Below are 2,499 nucleotides of genomic sequence, written 5' to 3' on the forward strand. Positions count from 1 at the left end.
ACATTAACAGTATTCAATTTCACAGTTGTTGAAAGCTTTATTTTTGATTAGTGTAGGCGGACACCAGACCCCGGCTTATGCAATAATCAACTTCACTGAGAGGTCAGGTGGCAACACGAGGAAAATACAAGCGACTCACATATGATGAACTCTACGGCATAATGACATCTGAATACCATATCGTTTCTGGGTACCTTTCTTATCATTGCCCAAGTGTCTAGCGGTCAAATAAGTGGGTTAATTTGAGCTCTACATGGACAGCGTTTTATATTGGGTTTACAGGTCTTAGTATATCATAGAGATACTAAAAGCCGTATTTATAAATTAGCGGCTAAGCCTTGTTAGGTACACCTGGACCTGTTGCATAAAGAAATGCATTAAATGTTATTGCCTATTTACTTATTTGAGTGAGTAGTATTTTAGCATACCTTTACCTTTGTTTTTTGTTGTTTCTGTTTTTTTGCAGTGTTGTTGTGGTGTGAAAATACACTATCAAATTCAGTGAAGTGTGTTTGTTTGTCGTGAAAGAGCATTCAGCTGCTTGCGTGTCTCATAAATAATGCAGGCTAAAGGGGCCCAACCGAGGTGCCCTTCACTGTGGCAGGAATGTGACTAATGCAGGTCATGGGTGAAGATGTGCTGGTATTTTTCCAGTGAATCTGCCGCCAGGTCTCCTCTTGCAGGCCTATGTTGCAGTTCACGTATACTGCCGGCCACTCCCTTCAACGCTTCATGTCACATCCTTCTAGTTGTCCATAGGGGGGACATTGCTACACCTTAGTGGAAGGAATTTTGACAAAATTCATTTTTGGAAAAATGTGTAAGGAATATAGAACATGCTGATCATTTCAACTGGGGTTTTTTTTTTCTTCGAGATACTCTGTTAAGTGTTATGTGTAATTCTACTTGAATCCTGCCCTCTATCGTTCCGCAGTGGAATAACAAAGGCAAATCAAACCGAGCAAGACTGCTGCAAACGCCGCGTAATCTGCTACGGGTTGCACATGATTTCCAAGTTCTGCTTGGGAGAGGGGCCTCAAACAACAACACAAATTAGACTGCAGTGATATTCAAATCAAAAATCTGAGTGGTGGTGCAAGGCAGGGGCCATTAGTTATTTCCCTTGCGCTAATGAGCACCACTCAGCAACCCCTACCCATATTTACGAATCATAGTATGCTTCAGGGAAGCTGAAACATTACACGTAGACCCATTAAAAACCATATCGGTTTCTTGTAAGTAGCACTGTATATTGTATACATGATAAAACTTTGCTTGCCAGCTGGCAAAAATAATCCACTGCCATGGGCATCCAGGTAGTGTAGGGGTCTGTTCCGTTGCCTACCAACACGGGGATCGCTGGTTCGAATCCCTGTGTTAACTCCGGCTTGGTCGGGCGTCCCTACAGACACAATTGGCCGTGTCTGCGGGTCGCCTCCTCTGGTTGGTCAGGGTACTCGGGGGGGAGGGGGAACTGGAGGGAATAGCGAGATCCTCCCATGCGCTACATCCTCCTGGCGAAACTCCTCACTGTCAGGTGAAAAGAAGCGGCTGGTGACTCCACATGTATCGGAGGAGACATGTGGTAGTCTGCAGCCCTACACCCCAGCAACAGGGATGGCTCGGAAGAGTGGGGACACAATTGAGGAGACAAAGGGGGGGAAAAAATCCACACACACAAAAAAAGAAAATCCACTGCCAATCTCATGTCATTTGTCCAGAAACCTTTCAAAGCTACTGAAATAAACACACCCAACAATCGCACAAATTGACAGCTGGAGAAAGATACTTCACCTTTATGTAAATACTATAGATTAAAGAGATGTATCAACAGTTTAACTCACATTCAAGATCAGTTTACCTAAACATTAACTATGACCTGCTGATCGCTTCTCGGCCTTTTGGCTAATATCAAGTGTAGTATCTGTTCTTATCAGTTTAACTGTGACCTGCTGAAAGACATCGGTGACTGTCAGACATGCTTGAGTCTCCTCTTTGGCAGTTTAATTGCAATGTCATGCATTTTTCACTCTGTTCTTATAACGTCCTATTTTACTCTGCAGACATGGAATCTAACAACATGGGAGTAGTTTAAATCCGAGGTGGAAATGACAGCAGAAATCCAGCCATTGTCTACAGAAACTTAAGTCATTCATCCCCAAGCCCAGCCTGAAGCTGCTGTCCAGGCACTAGAGTACCACTGCTGTCCCCCCTCCAGAACGATGGACCTGGATGTTTCAGCAGATTCACTGCTGCTCCTATCGGATCATCAAACAGAGTTACTGCCTCCTCTCTTAAGCAGCCAAAGTGGGGATGTAGCCTCTTCACACAGTACAACAGAAATTGCATTGCCTACATGCAAGGTACAAATGCTGACTATGTCGTATCTTCCAGATTGTGTAAAAGACACTACTATGTCTCTCAGTGACGAAACTACAGGGCCCTTACCAGCCATTTCAAATGCCCTCTCTCAGGACATCATCTCTGATGTGGACACTT

General features: G+C 44.1%; 1 non-coding gene across 1 annotated transcript; it reads left to right on the forward strand.

Moving 5' to 3' along the window:
• Positions 1-1,885: 1,885 nt before the first annotated feature.
• Positions 1,886-2,079, forward strand: LOC130122278 (U2 spliceosomal RNA). Its single transcript, XR_008811192.1, has one exon. It is a non-coding gene; the product is annotated as a U2 spliceosomal RNA (small nuclear RNA).
• The last annotated feature ends 420 nt before the right edge of the window (positions 2,080-2,499 follow it).

This window comes from Lampris incognitus, chromosome 12, assembly GCF_029633865.1.
Source record: "Lampris incognitus isolate fLamInc1 chromosome 12, fLamInc1.hap2, whole genome shotgun sequence".
NCBI lineage: Eukaryota > Metazoa > Chordata > Actinopteri > Lampriformes > Lampridae > Lampris > Lampris incognitus.